Source organism: Coturnix japonica, chromosome 2 (genome assembly GCF_054131305.1).
Source record: "Coturnix japonica strain WE chromosome 2, WE-NBRP24, whole genome shotgun sequence".
Classification (NCBI taxonomy): domain Eukaryota; kingdom Metazoa; phylum Chordata; class Aves; order Galliformes; family Phasianidae; genus Coturnix; species Coturnix japonica.
This window is the reverse complement of record NC_140664.1, coordinates 126675146-126695956: the sequence shown is the minus strand read 5'-3', so window position 1 is coordinate 126695956 and position 20811 is coordinate 126675146. Positions and strand designations below refer to the sequence as shown.

The following is a 20811-nucleotide window of genomic DNA, read 5'->3' as shown; positions in this document are numbered from 1 at the left end:
GACTGTGGAATAGAGAGAGAAGAGTGAAGGTCACAACAGGAGAAATAAAATAGAAAGTCATGCAAGAGATGAGAAAAATGGCAGGGCCTCATTCAGGAGCATGCAGGGCACACAGCAGCCCTGAGAAGGACTGAGAACTCTCAGAGTATCCAGCTGGAGACAGGAGGATGTTGGGCACTGTAGGGAAGAAAGGGGCACCTACATCATCTGGTGGGTAAAAGGTGGAGAAACAGGTGCCAAAGAGCCTGGGTTCCTCTGGCATGGTCAAAAAGATTCTTTATAAATAGGGGTCTGACCTGATTGAGGATTGAAAAGGTGCAGTTGTGAGCGACTACCCTGTGCATACCCTGAGCATGCTGGCCAGCTGACAGCAGCTTAGCTAGAAGTGGAAATGGGATCAAAAGAACAGTGGATGAATGAGTCCAAAGTGCAAGATAGGAATGCATTCTGTGACAAGGCCAGAAGTCACAAAGGAAAGCATTCGCTGCAAAGCACAGCAGAGGAGAAGGTTGGGACTGACAGGAGTACCAGGAATGAAACACTGGGGACACCTGACAGCGCAGGAGGACACTGAACAGTGAAGGACTGTTGTTATCCTGGCACTAACACAGCCTAGCACTGATCTGGGGAAGACTGGTGGCCAGGGCTTAGGCCCTTACTCACAGCAACACAGAATCAGAGAATCATTATGGTTGGAAAGACCACTAAGATCATCCAGTCCAACCATCAGCCCATGCCTGTGTCCACTCTAGACCACGTCACTCAGTGCCACGTCCATCTACCCTTTCCTTGTATAACTCCAGGGATGGTGACTCTACCACCTCCCAGGGCAGCCTGTGCCAACGCCCCACTGCTCTTTCTGAGAAGAAATTTTTCCTACTATCCAGCCTGAATCTCCCTTGGCACAACTTGGGGCCATTACCTATTGCTGTTACCTGGGAGAAGAGAAAGGGTTATCATAAGACAGCAAATATGGCGGCAAATAACTTGAATTATAAATGATTGAAATGGTTTGGTTTGCTAAAAGTAATACATTTGAAGCTAAATAGTTAAAGGGAAAGCTACACGAGGAGAAAAGTTGGTGGACATTCATAAGGTAAATATTGCAGTTCCATGATGCCACTGAAATTCTGTGCTAGTTCTAAAAACAGATATTTGACATGGGAAATACATAGCTAAGTAGAAAAAGCATGTATTTATAAACTACTAAGTTCTCCTTTCTTCCATTTAAGACCAATAACATACCTCTTTTAAGCTGACCTTTGAGTGTGAGACAAACCTAAAGGTTTTTCCTGCTTTATACCAGAGAGCGAATCAGATTCCTGTACTGCTTACTGGCCAGTGCTACAAGTCTAGTTCATCTCTTGCAAGTGTGCCATCTACAAACCACAGAGAAGCACCTACATTGAGATGTCTGTGTAACAGCTTTGGATGCTGTGTACATCCTCTGTCTTTGTTGGGATCAAAAGGGCTCTGGCAACATTTCTTGGAAATTTACTTTGTAAATGGGTGTTGTGACCTGGCTGGCAATACATGTATAACATCTACTCTGTATAAGCATTCTTTCTGGTCTGATACATTTTTATTCGTGGAAACTATGGAGAAGTTTTTTGACAGAACACAAAGACTTCTCGCCCCTTGCAAAGAGATGCTGCCACCATTAAGGTCAATGTGAATGGAAGAAGCAAAGCAAGAATCACAACTCTTGTATGTAAGCAGAGCAGGAATTAAAGTCTCTGTCATCTATGTAGCGTGTGTAGGATGGTGGGGAGGCTGGGGAAGGCAAAACAGGGACCATTGGGTCACAAAACACACGGGACATTAAGTGAAAAGGCAGCATCGCTCATTGCAGTATATCTGATAATATATACCTTCTCTTGTTCATTGATTGTATTTGGACTCAATAAACTAGTTATGTTTGATGACCTTAGTCCTCAAAGCCATTTCTAACATTAATAAAAACTATCAGTAAACATGGTGTTTAAATACAGAAATAGGGAAACTTCCAATAAATATGTATTGTAAGTTAGAATCTCTGGGGCATCAGCAAGGATACAAAAAAGCAAAGAGTGTTGTTCAGAAGAATTAGGAATACAAGACTCCAGCAACTCAGTGAAAAGTACCCTGACCGAGAGAGTGTTACCTATAAAAAGGCACAATAAGGAAAAGAAGCTAAAGCTTTATGACTGCAGCTCATAGTTTTGCTGAATGTGAGTTTGCAAAGGACATCATTTCAGCCACCTCAGACAGAACCACCCTAGCTTTAGTCTTACTTTAATTTGCCTGAATCCACTCTTCCTGTGCTAATGAAGCTTTTGCTGACTAAGTCACCGCCCATTCAGTGCCTCACTGTCATCAGGACATTTCCAAAAGGAAAGTTGAACTGTGTGACAGTGTTGTCTTTGTCGCACAAATGATGCATTCGTTTCCAGCCGCAGTGAAAGTGAACGTTGTGAGTGACTCCAAACATTTCTGAGTTGTTTCCCACAGTGGCCCTTTATTCTAAAGGGCAAACAGGAATTCACGAAAGAACAGCTAAAATCTGCTGAGCACATGGAGCAGTCAACAGGGAGCTCAGCTGAACACAGAGGGCCTGAAGCTGCTCTCCACCTCCTCTGAATCCAAGGTGGTTCTGCTGATATTTCCCAGGTAGAAAAAATTACGTTGAGGAAATTGTCTCCAACAGCGTAATAGAAACAGCTTAATAAAATCTGCAAGGGATCCCCTTAATTATCAGAAGGCACAGAGTGCGTTTAATAAAGCAGATGCACGTATCTTCATTTTGGCACAACGCACTGTAAGTACTTCAACAACAGAAGCAACTGCTGTGCTCACATGAGAACCACTGTAGACGTAAAGGTGTGCAAGTCAGTAAAGGATGTTTTAACAATCACTTCAGCTTCTAGGAATCTCAGCAAATTTTTCTTGAGCTTCAGTTTCAACACCAGGATGAGGAATTGGTCATTTGCACCTTACTGGATTCAAAAGCACTGCATAACCTTCAGCCTGGAATAACAACACGAAGGCTGAATGTAACTCTTCCAAATATCAGCGCATAACAAGGAAAGTATGAACAATCTCAGAACAATCCCAGGCAAGCAGTTGCCAAAGTTTTTGCAGAAAAGGAGATAAAACAGAAAATAAAGATTTTACAGAGAGATTCATTGTTTCTTTTTTTCTGACCTGATTCTGAACTCACACCCCAGGTTTCCCCAGCAAATTAAATGCAGATAACCAAGGGACAGAACTGTTTGAAATGTATCTGATCCAACACGGTGCAGCAGCAGTAACCTTCTCACAAGCATGCTACCACACAGGACAACTCCATGTGAACATAGACTTACATCTCAAAGGACAGAACAACGTGGTCCTCCAGCGATGCTTTCCAATCCTCGTGAAAACTGTTAATGCTTCAGCAGATATAAGCTATGAACAAGCCACTCTGTACAGTGGATCTGAGAAGATAATCTCAGACCACCACACAAAGATGTAACATAGAATCACAGGGAATCACAGAGTTGTAGGGGTTGGAAGGGACCTCCAGAGATTATAAAATCCAACCCCCCCGCAAAGCAGGCTCCCTACAGCAGACTGCACAGGTTGGCATCTAGGCAGGTCTTGAATAGTTTCATAGAAGGAGAATCCATGACGTCCCTGGGCAGCCTGTTCCAGTGCTTCATCAACCTTACTGTGAAGAAGTTCCTTTGCATATTTGTGCGGAGCTCCAATTTATGTCTGTTTCCCCTTGTTCTGTCTCCACAGATAGCTGAAAAGAAGTTGGCCATATCTCTTTGACTCTCCCACTTTATAAAGATATATATAAACATTAATAAGACCAACTCTGACTCTTCTCAAGGCTGAACAGACCCAGGTCACTCATCCTTTCCTCACAGGGGAGATGCTCCGGTCCCTTTATCAACTTTGTGGCACAAACAGAAGAAGAAAAAAAAGAAGCTGTGTGCTCTGTGTGCCACAGCCTGGCAACCACCAGAACAGATGTTTTGGAGGTTTATTTCTGTGGGGTTTTTTGTTCTGTTTTGTTTTGTTCCCAGAAGACTCCCATGCATTTCTGTAGCAAATTGCTTTTCCAGGGACTCTGATGTGAAAAAGGTGAATGACGTGTATACCTGTGACCATACGATAATCATAGATCTATTTAGTCTAATGAAAAAGAATTTGAGAACGAGGCCCCAGCATGAAGAGGTGACCCTTTCCTTCAGTAGGTGTCAAATAGTGCACCTGCTTAACATGCTTAGCATCATACACCTGCTTCTCATGTGCATGACTCATGAAGCATGATGGCTGCTGGCAAACCGGGGACAACTCTGAGCAGCACTACAGCAGTGTGACTCCACAGCAAAGAGAAACATGTGTCTGTGTGAGTCTTCTGCACTCACACAAAAACAGAAGTTGGACAAGAAGTTGGGAAGGTACAAGGTGTGTAACTTAAATGTCAAGAGAGTTAAGCAATCACTGTAAGGACTCAGCAAATACTGTGGTGGTTTAATTATCTCTGTATATTTTCAGTCAAGATGGGATGGCTTTTAAAAATACCTGGCCTGGGTCAAAGAAGAATCAAGCAGGAAAGTCTGATATCCTTTTATATGCAGTCAGGCATCAGTGATCCATTCTTATGTTATAATTTATGAATTTTCCAAATTACAGCAGATCAGTCTGTTAAAGTCCTCTAGGGCAATTACGCAGCTATGTGAACCTTATCTACTGAGCAACAAGGCAAAATATTTATGCATTTGGTGATCTTTCAAGTGAGAAACATTCAATGACATTTTTATGAAAAGAATCTGTAATTTGCATAGCAGTGGCAAAGCGCTCTGAAATCCTCCAGCTTCTGCTGCCTACCCAATGACTGCCCTACCAAACAGGACTGATCGTTCGCTTTGTAAAGACATCAAGAAAAAGATCATCAGAAGATCAATTTAATTTGTTTATTACAAGTGTAGAGACAGAGACCTACTTGGAAATATGGCAGCAGAGTTAAATCTTTATGGGTGAGATAAAGATTAATGGAAACGAGAGATAAAGAGCAATAAAGGCAATTATACAACAAGCCAACTGCAAACAGTAGTTCTACTAAGTTGAGTAAGAAAATGTTATTTGAATGCTATTCGTTTTAGACACTTTTTTGTGTTAGTTTCAGTCTTCAAGTACAGCTAATTTGTTTCTTGATCCCATACAAACAACCTATTTGCCCCTTTTGAGTAAAATTCCAAGGGGAACCCTCACACCTAACATGGGACAACACAGAGTGTGGAATGGATACAGAGATGGTTCCCTTTACTCTCAGCAGCAGGAAATCTGGGAAATTTTGACATTAAATCAAATGAGGGCCATTTTGAAAGCATGAGAATGTATTGCTCCACTTTTATTGGGACATTTATTCAGGTTTAAAAACCTAAACCCAACAACAAAGGATTTATAGAAGAGTATGAGCTGTAGACCACGGCCTTCTAAGCCACAGTGTGCTCCTCCTGGTGCAGCTCCTCCACAAACACAGCTGCAGCATTTCCCTCACTGCTCCATTTAGAGCACAGGGCCAATGAGACCTGTAATGTTTTAGGGCAGAGGCTGATGACCATTTAAGATACGGGGCACTGCAAGAACGCTGCAGTTTTCTCAGAGTGGGTGACAGGAGAAGGAAGCTTCCCAGAGCTTGTGGTGGTTCTGGTCCCAACCAGCTGTGTGCCAGCACCACACTGATGGGTGTAAGGGACACTTCAGAGAGCAATTCCTACGAGTACTGCCCAGAGAAGCACCAGTCACTATGTACAGGGAGGGGAGTTCAGATGAGGGTGCACCCATTGGGTCTCCATTGCCTCTCCTTTCTATATCAAATCTAAGCTGTGTGCCTGTGTTCTCAATGCCAACATAGAGAACTCCACTCTTTATCCCTGTTGTGCTGTCATAATCAGCATGATGCCCTTTATATTAGAATTCTGTAGTTCATCCACTGCATTTCCATAGGAATGTCCTCATGTTTTCTCCCACGCTGCCCTTGCTATTAGAGAAGTCCTCTTTAAAGGGCCACAAGAACTACTCTTTTTCTTCTTTCAGTTCCACGTCAAGTTTTCTTTGCAGTGATGTGCCCAGAACAGCAGTTGGGCTGAGGGTGTGATGCACATCGACCTGATCGATACCATCATTGTTCCCTCATCTGCCCGGAACCATCTGCTGCCTTTTGTCTCCCACTTTGGAGCTCCTCAGGGCAGGAATTATCTTTTTGCCCTACATTTCAAGATGGTATATTCTTGTAGTCATAGGCCAGGATTAGGGCTGTCAGATATCACAGTAATGCAAACAACAATTGTGACAAAATTTGCTTTGTGTTCTTTTGAAGATATATAATCTTTCGAATGTAAGACCTGGAAGTATGAGGTGTTTCAGGAATGAACCCACCGATTACACTGGTGGGTTGGGTTTTTGTTTCTTTTATTCCGAGCCTCTGAAAAAGATTTAGAACAGCAGTGGATGGGAAGGTTAATTCCAGGCTTTACATCAGAGCAGGATCAGGCTCAGCAGGTCTGGCAGCGTCTGCACTGCAACTCCCACTGAAGGCAGTCGAAAGGCTCTCGTGGGGATGAATCAGGCCCTATGGAGCCCAGGGAACAGTGCACAGGGGCCGTGCTATGGATCAGAATGGCGCTGGCTCAGGGGTGCACACTCGGATGTTCTTATCAGACTATCATAGAATTGCTTGAGTTGGACAAGAGGCCATCCAGTCCAACCCACCTGCAGTGCACAGGGATGCCTACAGCCAGATCAGGGTGCTCAGAGACCGATCCAGCCTGATTTTGAATATTCCCTATTTATTTAATTTTAAGGTGAATGTCAAAGCGAGTTAAAGGTTTTAGCACTGTACATGGTGATAAGAAGAGAAAATCCAAGATGATTTCCACAGAAACCACAATTCCTGCAGGTTTCTGTGAGCCACAAATGCAAAACTATAAATATGCAAGAGGCCCAAATCTGGGGTCCTTTCCGGGCACACTCGCTCCCATGCCATGTCCTTGCCTACGTGCTCACTGGCAGCGCTCGGATGTGGGATGGGGCGGCCTTAGGTCGTGCTGAGCCCTGCTGTTGGGGTGAGGTTCTGATTAGCTCAGGTCTCAATTTCTCCTCTGAAAGAGCGGCGACGCGTTGGAACAGGGAAGTGGTGGAGTCATTGTCCCCGGAGGCGCTCAAGAAACGTGAAGATGCGGCACTGGGGGACGTGGCTTAGCGGGCACGGTGGGGGCGGGTCACAGCGGGACTCGATGATCTTGGAGCTCCTTTCCAAGCTCAACGATTCCACGAGTCTCCGATTGTAAGATCCGTGTGGCCGTGCCCGGCTGTTGGCAGCTGGGCTCCGGCAGCGCCTGACTCAGCGCGCAAAGTAGACGCGCAGCATCCAATTTCCCAACCCACTTCATCTGAAAGCGGGCCAAGATAGGTGAAAGCCCTTATAAATATGTAAAGCAGGAAGTTCGGATTACGCCGAGATGTACGTCCCCAGTGATTGATGCCCTCCGAAAAACAATACAAATCCTCGAGAAAAGTGCTCCGTGGGTTCGGGCTCCCCGTGGCCGCGGGGCCGGGCGGGGTTGGGACGCGGCGATACTTTGGGTGCCGATTTTATTTTGGATTTCTAGCACTTCCTGGAGGCCGGGGGGAGGCACGGTGGGAGGAACCACCAAACTCGGTGCCACAGCCATTTTGTTTGTGGGCAGCATGGTAGCATTCTGTCAGTCAGTATGAGGAGGGGTTTTTAAACCCGTATTTATGGAAAAAACTATTCCTGCCATAACGGACGTATCTGTTGAATTTAGCGTTAATTTAGCCCTGTCGCAAGGTACGTATTTCCAGCCGTAAAATAGAGCGTTTGGTGGGATTCGGCCGCCCCCCCCCCCCCCCCCCCCCCCCCCCTTTCTGGTCTCCCCCTCCCCCCCAGGATCGCGGCTGTGGCTCCGGGGGCTGCGGGGAGGGCGCTGCGGGGCTGCGGGGGGCGCGGGCCGAGGGGATGCGCGGGGCGGCGGCTGCGGGGGGCGGGGGCGGCCGCGCCTCGGGATGGTTCCCCCGGCCGCCTTCATCGCTCCGTTCTCGGGAGGCGGCCGCTCTCGTGGAGGGGGGAGCGAGGCGGGCGTGGAGGGAGGCTGGGGGTGGGGGGGTAGGGGGCTGCGCCGTAGTTTTGCAGTGTCACCGAAAACCGGCGCTACACTTCGGTCCTGTGCTGGAGGAAGGCGGCTGGAAAATGGCACACTGCATTTTTCCAGGCGGCGGCGGCACAGGGGGGCGGGGGGAGCGGCGGGGAGCGCTGCACTCCGAGCCCCCCGCAGCCCCCGGCGGCTCCGGCCCCGCTCTGCCCCCCCCCCCCCCCACACCCCCCCCCTCCCGCTCCGGCCCCGCGGGGAAAGCCGCCGCCTCCTCCGCCCCATACGGGGGGGGTGGAGAAGGGGGGGGGGAGCGGGAGGGGGGAGGGAGGAGGAGGAAAAAAAAAGTCTGACTTTTTGCATTTGCGAAACATTTTAAAGATGTTCCGAGAGCCCTTCGCAGCATGGAGGGGGCTGCCGGGGGCGCATCGTGGCGGCCGTTCCGCGGGGATCGCCGTCTCCCGAGGTGAGTTCGGGGCTTTGGGGCGGAAATGTGGGGCGCTGCGGCGGTGCGTGGGGCTGCGGAGGGTTCTCCCTGTGCGGGGAACAAAACGGAGCGGCGCGTTCCGCCCGCCGGTGTCTCCTTAATATCGCCCGTGGCTCCGGGCGGCTCCGCTCGGTTCCTCACGCTGAGGCTGAGCGCTCCGAGTTCCGGATGGGAGCACCCGAACTCGGCGTTTCGATGGGCTCTGCCCGTTCGGGGGGGTTTTCTCCGTCCCCGGGCGGTGCTCCCCGGCCCCGGCGCACAATGCGGCTCCGAGTTCACAAAGGCGCCCGCGGGGGCTCCCGGCTGATGACTTTGGCCCGAAGTCCGGGGGAGGAGGGCGGCCCCGGGGTGGGGGGGGGGGGCTGACACCACATTGGGGTGCGTGGTACCAAATCGTGATCTTTTATTTACAAATTATGCCGTGACCGCGATCGGCGTTAAGGCATCGGTTATATAAAGGCCCTTATTTCTGCGCTCCTCATTTAGATGTCATGGGGGGCGGCGGGGTGGGGGGAGTTGTGGGGGGGGACGACTGTTTGTTTGTTCTTTTCCCTCTCAGAAGGGCCGTTCGGGAGACATTTTGTGATTAGGGGCATCTTCCTCAGCGCATTTTTCCGCCCCTCTACGGGAGGGGGGGGTGGGGATTTTTGTTCGCCGACGCTGCGGCCGCGTTGTGGGGGGGTAGGGGGGGCGGAGGGAGGTGGGCGCGGGGCTGTGCGGCTCCATTGTACCGCCGCCCCCCCGGGCAGAGCAGAGCGGGTCGGAGGGAGAGCGATGGAATTGTGCGGTGGAGAACTGTGGTGCTGCGCCAACCGGGGCCCGGCACAGGCATGACCTCACCCTTTGCCGTTCGGTGGCATGAAGCAGATTGATTCTATTCTATGTTATTTTTTTTATTATTTATTATTATTATTTTTCCTCCTGTACCCAGAGATCAGTTTCTCTCAGTGTGGAGGTTTTTCAGCCCCACCCCCGAAATGATTTTGCGGTGGCTGCAAATGAAAACGCTTTGAGATGATTTTCCATACAATATGGAAGGCTCCGGCACGCACCGGTTGTGCAACTCGCCCATTGTTTGTGTGGGGAACTTAGAGGCTGCGTGCACCGCTGGCATCGGCCCCGAGGTGCCTCTTCCCTGTGGGCTCCGTGCAGGGATGTGTCTGTCTGCAGGAGTCCGGGTTGTGCGGGGAGATGGGGATGTAAAGAATGCAAAATGTAACCCTATTTCTTCAGATCGTAGCCAGGATTCACCTGAAGTGGGTGGGCTTTGTCTCTCCTGCTTTAACTGGAACACGGGTTTGCGTCTATACATGTATGTTTCAATCCGTGTTCCTTTTCTTTTGTTGCAATCCCCAGACCACCTCAGCTCAAAGTGCCATATTTTCAAGGCTCTCTGCTCACTATATTCAGCATTTAAGAAAACAGAAGTGATTAATGTTCTCAGGAGATGGTTGGGAAGGCAAAGCCCAGCCCACAGCGGAGCATATAGCAGAAAAATCAACAGGTTTGAGAGTAAAATTAACACCAAATCTAGCACACTTCCGAGGCATCAGTGTGCCCATTACTCAGGAGTGACACGAAGTTGATCATTGCACAGACCTTTATGTCTTCATTATGCTTCTATTACTCTTAAGGAATATATCCGACAAATATTTTGCTATTGGAAAACCATCTCTAGATTTCTCATGAGCATCTTAACCTTGAAAAATGCACATATAGATGTTTAAGAAAGCTTGCTGATGACATCATTTAGTTTAAATGCAAACTGAGGCACAGCTTCAGGTAGATCTGTCACAGTCCCTCTTCCTCTCTCTCACAAAATGAAGGTAGGACTTACTTTACCTTGGGTAGGTAAACCTTGTGACCTGTTTATGGTAAGAGGCACCCACATGCAGGCAGCTTTCAGGATCTCTTCTCCCTGTCCGTCTGCTTGCAAGAGGCCTTGGCAGCGATGTGAAGCCTTGCTGGGCTGTGAAGGCTCAATGTGGCCATTATGTCTGCAGGGCCATGAGACAGCTCTTGGACTGGGAGAAGTGTGAAGGTGGGGCCCACTGGTAAGGATTTGTGAGATCTCCTGAATCCAAAAGGAGATCCAGGTCACACATTTGTGGTTACACTACTATCAGCAGAGCTTCTCCTTGAAACTCTTACTGTAAGTCTTGGAGAACCTCTGTGTTGTTTGAGTTATTCTGATACCACTTTCGTTTTTCTTTACATCACGTAGAGCAGTGTTTGGTTTGCTCATCCACGGATAACAACACTGAGCAAACTGTGAACTTCTGAAGGCAGTTTTGTGCTCCTGCTCACCCTGCCACAAGGCCTACGGGGGTGTGATTTCTGTGGCTGCAGCGTGTACGTGCAGGCCACAGAGGAACTGGCTGCTGGCGGCCCTGCTGCTCAGAGTCAGCTTCTAGTGCAGGACAGCAAGAACAAGAATTGTTGGTAGAAATTAGCTTTTTTTCTTCCATTCAGCTGGGGGTACTTGACACTGGTTTTACAGCTGGATGCTGCACCTTCTCAAAATGTCTATTTGCACTCCTCTCAAGAAGTTCTAAGGAGGAGTGAAGCGCTGGTGTTTTGCAACTTAGTGGCTTCCTCCTTTTTAGAGCCATTGTTTAATAAGAAACAGTTTGCAGCAGATGGGTTGGCTACATGGAATAAGGACCCATTAAGGTTTAGCATCCTCTCAAAGCTGTATCACAATTCATTTACCTCCTGCATCTCCTGCAGAACTGTCTGGAGAAGCCATTACTGAGGACTGGCTTTGCCTTGGTTGCACGTTTCCCCTTCTGACATGTCCATGTGCCTGGAGGTGGAATACTAGGACCTAAAACACAACAGTTTGTATTGGTTATTGTTTTTAGCCTTTTAGATGTTGCTGATGTTCCTGGGTTGGTTGGTTGTTTGTTTGCTTGGAGAGGCGGTGATAATGTTGTCCCCTGTATACCCCTCTAATTCTGAGATAGCAAAGCTGGTATGATTTTCTCCTATTTACCTAAAAACCTTTTGTGCTCCATATGCGTTTTTAAGGTATTTGGCTCTTCTGGCTTAGAACTACTTGAAATATGGCATGCTATTGTAAACCAGATAATCTTTTCTAAGATACGGGCTCACCCTGACTGATGGACTGGTGCTGTGCTGCCATCAGCTCTGTGTGCCTTCCTGGTGCTCATCCTACCAAGGTTACTGGTGTCAATAAGAGACAGCAGGTGAAGATGGCTGGCTCGTCATAGAGGCGCAGATGTACTGTACAGAGCACAGGAAGATTTAACCAGCTTCCAACATTAGCCAATAGCGATGTGTAGACAGTTTTCCAGATGTGTGTTTGCAGTATGAAAGAATATAATCTGAGACTTGCTTCAAGTAGAGGCCATGCCTCCTGCTTCATTCGCTGCATATATCAACAGTCTTTATTTTCCTATGTGTGGTAACATACTTTGATGGCTTCATCACCTGGCTCTTCCTTTTTGAACGTTCTAAACTATTCATCTGGTCTTCGGTTCAACACTCAACAAGGTTTCAGAAGGGGGAATAAGTAGGTCTTCCTATTCTATAAATCTTTTGCACACAGAATCTTGTTTCTCCTTCCTTGTTTTATGACTTTGTTATCTGTAGTGGTCCACATTACACATGTCAGTATTGAGTTACAGCAATGAATACTGTTTAAAAAGCCTTCTTTGGTGGTAACCTGTTTCCCAGCTGTGAATCAGGGATGTCTTTCTTGCTCCAGACTCTCCTGCTCTAGGAATTCAGGTTCCTCCACGCCTCTTCCAGACTGCAACCTGTACAAAATAATCTGCTCCTCTTCCTGCAAGTCAGAGGTTAGAGCATCTTTCCACCTTCTGGCATTCTTTGTGTTTTTCCTCTTCTACCAAATGGCTGAAGAATGCAATTCATGTTGTAACAAAGATGTCTGTGTCCTTGAAACAAACCAGGATTTTAAGTGCTTTACTAAATTAATTGGGGGAGGAAATCAGCACTTTGAAACAGAATTTCTCTGATTTACTGGTGTGAAAACAAAGACAACTTTGACACATATGACCAGCAGCTCCAGCTCCCCAGCACTTCTTTAGACTCTTAGCTCAGGCGTGTTTCCAGTATATCATGTTACCACTGGTCCCAGCAGCAAGATAATATTAGTACTATATGTTTCCTTAATAGGATATTCTGTTTCTTAAGTTTTCTTCTGGTAGTAACTAAAGTCTGAAATTAGTGGTCAGAATTTTAACCTTGAAGTAGGCATTGCAGTGCTTAGAATGTGCATACGTTTGCTAAGAAATGATTATTTCTGCCTATCTTAAACATTTCTTCTACAAACAACACAGAGAGAAGGTAACTAATACGTGAGTAGTTGCCCTTGCTGGCTGTGCAGGGAGATATTGCTACAGAGAGCAGTAGATGGAAAGCTGCTCAGAGGCATGCAATGCTGTATGATAGAAAACCCTGTCCCTGACCCAGGGACAGTGAACAGAGCTGAGGAGACCTCTTTGTGTCAGGTTCCATTTTGCTTTTTCTCTGGGAACAAGCATATGGCAGAGAGCTGAGGTCACGGGCCTGTAAGATGGTGTTAACTCATGCTTTGGTGGATTAACAGTAAGTAATACAACGAGTAAACTGCAATCACTGTATTGCAGATGTGTAAGGTAGAACCTCCTTTTCCTGATCCATTTTACATGAGTATGTAAATGACATGTACATGGTATGTGTAATGAAATGTTAGTTCTTAATCCTGTCTGCCATTCGCAGCTCTAAGAAACTTGCTAAATATGATTGAGAGCTCCCTGGTCTCGGAGGCGTGTGCAGCTTGGATAATTATGAACACAAATAAGGGCATTTTCGCTTTGTTCAAACACGCTCAAAAATAGGTGAGTCTAATCAGTCCATTCAACACTATAGGCATCCCCTAGGTCCTGGATGTATGTACTAGGAATCTTCGTGCTGCTGTCAAAACCTGGTGCTCAAAGGGAGAGCTTCCTCAGAATCCTTTTACCCGGCAGCTTTTTGTCAGCTGTAATGCCAGGCACAGCATCTTGCCCTGATGAATTGGTTCAGGGAGTCTCATGTCCTAAAGAAAAATTAAAATTTAATTTCAAGACATTATTGTGAAGAAAAATGGCATTATTTCTTTTAGTCTTAATGGTATCCATACAGGGCAGAACAGTCAGTGTGATTGTGGCACTTCCTTTGAATTGCGAATACGCAATAGATGTCTTAAGGAAAAGCTGTGCTGAATGCCAGAGGGAAAACAACTTATATTTGATAGACTCCATATGCATACACTGTGCTTGGTCCATACTCATTCATAAGTACTCTACTTCTATACATTACTTCAGTATCTAAAAAGGGGCAGATTTAGATTGGATATAAGGCAGAAATCCTTCACCCTGAGGCTGGTGAGGCCCTGGCAGAGCTGTCCCAGGAAGCTGTGGATGCCCCATCTGTAGCAGCATTCAAAGCCAGACTGGATGGATCTGCACAGCCTGATCTGGTGCCTGATGGAGTGACTGGCAGCCCTGCCCGAAGAAGTGTGGTTGGAACTAGATGTTCTTTAAGGTCTTTTCCATCCCAAGCCATTCTATGACCTCAGCTCTCCAGGGTGACTGACCCCTTAGCCCGAATCAAGTCAGTTTGGGCCCAATTATGTCAGAGACACAGAGAAAACAATTTACTATGAGTTCTCTCTTTATTCTCAGGACAACTTCATTTTTGCATCCAAACCAAAAAACACTTCCATTCTCAACATCTGCCCAACTCCCACATGTGTTTTGCATTCTCTAAACACTGAGAGGCATTTGGCAATGTATTTTCCTCAGGTTAACCTTAACAGTCATCCGTTTTTATTGCTCCAGTGCAGTCATTTACACGTGCATGCACACACAAGCATGCATAAAGTACTTGTATGTAAATACGATAGTGATTAGTTATTAGACATGACAAGTAATGTCTAAGTAACGTTATCTTAAACTTAACTTAGAAATGTTAATCAAACTACAGTGCATAATGTAAAGGAATTCACTCCTATATAGTAATTTGTATTTTCATAAATTAATAAAATCCTTACTACTTAATTCTAATAGATTATTTTGAGCAATAGTAGAAGTTCAGTAATGGCTTTTACTGTTCTTATCTTAACTTAATTTCCTCCCAGACAGATAATATTGTTAGTGGCTTTAACTCTCATTTTGGATGTTGCTTGGTGGCATAACACCTTTCAGGTTCAGCTTAGGTTTTCAGTACTGGCCACAGTAAGTTGTTTATTGCAGGATTATGTTTAGCCTTCTTCCCTGAGTATACTGGATTTGACTTCTGAATATGTATGGCTGGCTGGCTCAACATAGTCTCCAAGTAGGATTGCTCTACTAAAATGGCATCTCACTACTTTCACATGTGGAAAAAGGTCATCTGTTCTAAATGTATTAGAAACTATACAGTGCTGCCCATAAGCAATGGTATGTAACCAGTCAGAAGGAAAACAGTAATTCCCTTACTTAGACACTAGTTCAGATACTAGTCTGGTAGGTAAAGGCTTTCAAATATACAGTATAGTGTTTTACTGTTTTGAGTATGCATTAAATTGCACCTAGTTTGGTCACTTTCGATCACAAATCCTTTTACATGTGTTTTTGTCATCCAGTCTGCCATAGGGTGTATGGCCTTCACAAAATGGATCATGAAATGGAGGAGGGCAGTGGCAGTGAGCTGTATATATATCACTAGGGAACGTAGCTTTTGGCATGGATCTCTTAACTGAATTTCCTCATGATTTATATATCTGGTTTTTGTTTCCTTTTGCTGAGTTGTTAAAGTTCCCAGCTTGGCATTCAGAGCAGCTTCATAAGCAAGTATGCTGACATGAATGAAGAGGCAGTGTGGCCACAGAGAGTCGGATAATGGTTTGGTTTGAAGGGGACCTTAAAGATTATCTGGTTCCAACCTCCCTGCTGTGGGCAGAGACATTTTCTGCTGAACCATGTTGCCCACGGCCCCATCTTGGCCTTGAACCCTTAATGGGAACCCACAGCTTCTCTGGGCAATCTGTTTGAGTGTCTCACCACCCTCTGAGTGAAAAACTTCTCCACATTCTAACCTAAATCTCCCATCTTTCAGTTTAAAACTGTTCCCCCTTGTCCTAAAATACTCAGACTATGTCCTTTAGTTACCATAGGGCCTCAATGAGGCCTCCCTGGAGCCCGGTCATCTCTAGGCTAAACAGTCCTAGCTCCCTCGGCCTTTCCTTGTGGAAGTGCTGCAGCGCTCTGAGTATCCTCATGGCTTCCTCTGAACCTGCACTAACAACTCTATGTCTTTCTTGTGCTGGCAGCTCCAGGCCTGGACGCAGTACGCCAGGACCTCTGCAGAGCTTCTTTCACTGAGTGCTCTCAGCGTGTACTCAAGCCTTTAATCATGGAAGTGTATACTTCACCCTCTTCATCTTGCCTATCCCATACCATAGCTTCAGTGTCCGTTCCATGATCTTCCCATTCATAGAGCTGAAACTCTCACCTGCATTTCCCTGGGGCTTCCTTTTCACCCTCCTTAAATATGGGAGTGATGTTTCTACTTTTTTTCTGGTCACTGGAGACTGCCATGCCTTATCATCTCTATCAGCGAGCACCAGGTCCAGTAACATTTCACCTCTTGCTGGTTTGTTCAATACCTGAACTGGGAACTTGTCCTCAGTGCATTTCAGTAGTCTCCTGGATTGCCTATAGCCTTCTGTATTAGTCTCCCAGCAGATATCTGGATAGTGGGATGAGAGCGTGTGAGCACAAAGCCTCTTGGAGCTGAAGCAAGAGGGCTTCACTAACAAGCTTTCTTTGACCATGTGGCCTGTAGTAGGCCCTGACCTCCAGATGTCCTTTATTGGACCAGTCCCTAATTTTAACCCATAAATTCTCAGCCTGATCTCGTGTGTTTCTCAGAGGCAGCTCTTTGCAGTCTGTCCATTTGTTAACACAGAGCGTAGCTCCTCCAAGCTTCCTTCCCTGTGTATCTCTTCTACACAGCCCGTAGCCCTGGATGGCAGAATTCCCCTCCTGTGATCTGTCTCATCACGTTTCTGAAACAGCACTTAGATTGCAGTTTCCTAACTGCACCATCGCTTCCACCTCCTCCTGCTTGTTTCCCCTTTTGAGTGCATTGGTGTAGAGGCACTTCAGCTGGGCTGTCAGCAGCATTATATTTATAGAGGAGCCCTCCCTTGGGGAGCAATTCACAGGTATTTCCCTGCTGCTTCCTCAAGTGCTATTGTTCAGGTCCATCTTTATCACTCAGAAGTACATCCCCTTCCACTGCTGAATCTAGATCATAGCTCTGCTGATCAATCCGGCCAGCTCTCTGCTCAGAACACACTTGCTCTGTCTGGCCAGATCTTGTGCCCCACCTGGTAGCAACATTCCCAGCCTCTCAAAGATGTGTCAGAGCAGGACCACAGTATCTTAAACCAGTATTGATAATGAAGGCAACGCAATCTCTTGCTCAGAGCCTGACAACTATTGGTCGTAATGCAAAATAAAGTTCTCTTCTGGCTTCCTGCATTTAGTTTTAAAATGTGAAATCCTCTGCTCACGTGGGAATTCCTTATTCAGTTTAAAGTGTGGCCTCTTGCAATGAACTGAAACTTCAGATTTTGGTGCTAATTTCTGCATTTCTGTTTTGAATGGTGAAGACAGTTCTGAAACACTGTTTTAGTAGACATTGCTATAAGATAATGTTCATGAGAATGGCTGTCATTGGTTCTATAGCGGAAAAAACACATACTCATGCTTAACACTTCCCAGTTCCTGATTTTTTCAGGCTTTTATATCTACAAATTAAAAAACAAGCATTAAAAAATAAAAATAAATAGGCAGCTTAGGAGTCTAAAGGACTGCTTTTACTGCTAGGTGGTGAGTGGGAACAGAAATGAAGTATTGGCTGCTTTAATATCCCTTCTCAGCTCTGTTCTGTATTCTGAAGTGTAAAATAAAAGTGCTTACAGAAGAATGAAAGGTAAATAGTTGGTCTTGCAGTACGTGTGCCTTCCTATTCAGTGCAGAATCAAAAATCTGTCAGGTTTGTCTTACATGCTTATCTATATACATAAATATATACACGTGTATATATAAAAGAGGAAGATCTTTCCTCCTACTTGAGGCAAGAGTTGAGGAACAGAGATTATCTCAACTGCTACTTCAGATTATGATTTACCAAGAACTTCAGGCAAGCTTTGTACCTGTTACATCTTGACCGTGGATTCCTCAAATGACTGGGTGAATATACCACCCTTTGAGATATCAACGCTATGAGACAGTAAATAGTGTTTCAGAAAACAGCATGAGATACCGCAGGCATTCTATACCAGCTCTGTAGTGTGGTGTCTGAACACTCTAAATATGTTTGACAGTTCCATTATCTCTTCTAGAACAGGTAGTTGACATCAGCAGAGAAGGTGAAATTCACTGTGAATTACATCAATTCATTTATGGTTGAAATCTTTATGCAGTTAAGATAATTTCCGTATGCAACCACTTACTGCTGTAGTGTGACTTCTCATAAAACGAATAACCTTTAGTGTCATATTTGCGTACACTTATCTCATTTTAATTCAAACTGCAAGCACTTCACCAAGATGACTTAAATGAATATAGCTATTTGTAGCTATATAATGCATTAAAAAATGATAGCTGGTGATTAAACTTGAACAGAAGAATTACTAGCAAATGTCAGCTGGAAATATGCATACAGAGTCCATTACCTCTTACTATAGGATGAAGAACCACCTATGCTATTTTGAATACCCCAGGAGTAAGTCATTCTGGAACGAATGGTGGGGGCACAGAGTAGCCTTCTAGTGCGGCTGGAGAGTGGAATGACATCAATTGTTCAAAGTTAGTACTGCTTACTGTTATGAAGATTTATTTTCTCATTCATACATGTAATATTGGCCTTCACATTATATGAGTCAGCCTCTGTACTGTACCTGATTTTAACCTTTGGCTTCTCTATATTACACTTACCTTTTTATAACCAGAGATGAACTAAAAAGAAAATAGCAAAAACAGAGACTGTAAGTTAAGCAACTTTCTCCTTAAAATTTATATCCTGAAGATACAGAGCTACTTGATTCCAGAAAGCACCAAAAGTGACGTGCACCATTTAAGCCATGAGTCCTTTATGTACAGGTATTTTGTGACTAGAAATCACAAACACTGTTAGAATGGGAGAGAATACTGAATACCTGCCTAGGAGACAACCCATGTTTAATGAAACTGCTTTTTGGTTTTGATTCCAAGAAATTTTAATCTACAAACCAAAAAATGAATTTTCAACTAAACAGCGACAACAGCAACAAACAGCTGTCAGGGTCCATCTAGAATTAGAAACTGAATAGGAAGTTAAGTAATTAGGCTTCATAAACCCCAGTCAGGTGCTGTAAGAGACCGTTGTCTGTAGCTGCATGGAACAAAGTGCTGGATCCCCTCCCACGATGCTCAATCTGAATGTAGTAGCGTTGATTGCGTATTGAAATCTGCTTTTATTTTACCATCTAGACAGATGATGTATTAAAACCATTGTGCAGAGTTCTTTCTTTTTGGTAAAGCTCATTTTAAAATATAATTTCTTTGGGATCATAAATAGATGGAGCATTAAAGGAAAGTCTCTGATGTTACCGAACTATCTTCATCTGTTTGTTAGAAAAAAACGAAGAAGAAACCATCCTCAGGGTTTCACATGCTTGTATTCATTCCATTTCATTTCCCTTACAGGCCGTTAATTTTCACTTATGAGAATGGATACCATAAACTTTCTCAACTTTAAACTAGAGAAAGGCTGCGTTATGTTTGCCTAACATGTTGTTTGCTCATTTAATAAACCAGACAAGCAACACATCTTTTGTACGTTAGAATTTAGTATAAATGCATTTACGTGTTGTTTATAAGATTAAGGGAAAAGAATAGTACTTTCCTGCAGCAGCTATATTTACACTTAATGATCTTTTACAGAGTGCTGTCAAAGCCTTTGGGTTGTTATGCAAAACATGATAGCAATTTTAGATTGACTGCTGTCAGAGAGCAGCGCCGCTGTCTACAAATGTAGACAAACGTAAAAGGCATTGTGGTAAATGTCACCAAGATGGCAAAATGTAAAATATATCTGTGAGTGCTAAAACAGAGGAAGGTGAAATAGAAACATCCATCAGTCTGTTTTAACACCTGCCTCTGAACAGCTCTGCACCGTTCCTGGTCTTACCTTTGCAGAACAGAAATTGGTGCTGATGTCACATTTCTTTGGAATATCCTTGTTCTCAAATCACAGTTCTCATCTCATCTCACCGGCAAATTAATGAAGGTGATTTTGAGGTCTCATCAGTTTCTGCCACAAAATAGTTGGACGGTATTTTATTGGTAAAACATTAAAAGCTGATGAGTCCAAGAGCTTCGGGCCAACATTTCATCTTAATGCATCCTGTTTGTGTCCAAGTGTTAGTGTCCGTTCTGCACGCTCTGCGCTTTTCTTCAGCCCATAGAGGGGTTAGAAATGCAAAGGTCAATTGAGGATAAGCTTAAACTGGAGTATTCTTTCTCTATAGCTCAGGATGTTTTCTGTGCTTTGTTTTTTGTTGTGTATTGTTTTTCTTTCATCGGTGGAAGTGGAGAGTCGTACATCACTGCCTTATTTTTTGCTTAGCTTCCAGGTGTTTCATTTTCACTGGGTGTTTGAGGTCAAAGCCTATGCGTGACAATGTGCTGCTATTTATCTTTTGCATTGCCTCATCCGGCTGCTATTTGGATAAACTAAATTATTCAGTATTTGTTGAAAACTCTGTCAAAGTTTTAGATGTCATTTATTTTAGGATTACTTTTTTCCAGGTAGGGAATGCTTAAGCTTTAATATTAGCATGAAAAGCAAGATGTAATTTTTACATTTGGCTTTGCTGTCATTACCGGAATAGAAATGAATACAGTGATACCCTTCGGTTCATACCAGCATCCCTTCAAAAACAAGGAAGCCAAATACCTTAAAGGAAGTGACATTCATGACCCGTTTCCATGCAGACAGAGCTCCCTGTCCCAACAGCCTGTGAGTGCAGGTGAAGCAGTTCCACGCTCCTGTTGGGAAGTCGGACATGCAGGCTTAAGAGATCAGCAAATGAATCAAGTCCTTTTCATGTTTGTACATCCTTTTTTCCTGAAGTTC

The 20811-nt window shown here is 44.9% G+C and overlaps 1 protein-coding gene across 3 annotated transcripts in view; it reads left to right on the top strand.

The window, feature by feature from the left end:
* Positions 1-7488: 7488 nt before the first annotated feature.
* The window catches only part of EPC1 (enhancer of polycomb 1), a 53155-nt gene continuing 39832 nt past the window's right edge, over positions 7489-20811 (top strand). For all 3 annotated transcript variants that reach the window (XR_014943137.1, XM_085538874.1, XM_085538872.1), the window contains exons 1-2: positions 7489-7846; positions 8526-8610. The gene's annotated coding sequence lies outside the window, so the exon portion shown is untranslated. The remainder of the gene's footprint in view (positions 7847-8525; positions 8611-20811) is intronic.